We start from the raw sequence: 740 nt of genomic DNA on the forward strand, positions 1-740 counted from the left end.
AGTGGCTCAGTCTAGTAGGGCTCAGCAGCAGGGTGGTTCGAGCAGGGGCGGTAGGCCTGCACAGGGAACCAAGAGGAAGTGGGAGGCTACGCAGACACAGAGTGGTCCGAGTTGCTACAAGTGTGGGAGCAAGGATCATAAGATTGCTAGCTGTCCCAAGAGGAGTGCTCCGACGGTGGGGCCTCGAGTATGTTATCATTGCAGGGAGCCAGGGCACATCAGGCCCTTGTGTCCCAAGTTGCAGCCGGCAGCAGTGGCAGCGTTGCAGCAGGTGCAGCCTGGAGGTCAGCAGGTAGCACGGATTGAGCAGGCGCCACGGGTTTACACGATAGCAGAGACTGGTGGAACTAGTGCTGGAGCGATCACAGGGACCTTGTTGGTGGGCGGGCTTAAGTCCCACGTTATGTTTGATTCTGGAGCTTCGCCCCTAGCTTCATTACTCCAGAGTGTGCAGAGTGTGCGGGGATCAGCGGGAATCCTGGAGAGCGTACATGAGTTGTTAGAGTTGCGGGAGGCAAGTTCCTGAGAGTTATTGGACGAGCTAGAGGAATTGATATTCAGATCGCAGGAGAGTCTTGGCCAGCAGATCTGCTTATCAGTCCAGTGGAGCTGTATGATATTATTCTCGGGATGGATTGGATGCATCGGCATATGGTGCACTTGGATTGCTATCGGGGTAGAGTGGAGTTTGACCGTCCAGGAGGAAAGTTGGTTTTTCAGGGTATTAGACCGACTTCGGG

The sequence above is a fragment of the Camelina sativa genome, chromosome 9 (genome assembly GCF_000633955.1).
Source record: "Camelina sativa cultivar DH55 chromosome 9, Cs, whole genome shotgun sequence".
NCBI classification, from domain to species: domain Eukaryota; kingdom Viridiplantae; phylum Streptophyta; class Magnoliopsida; order Brassicales; family Brassicaceae; genus Camelina; species Camelina sativa.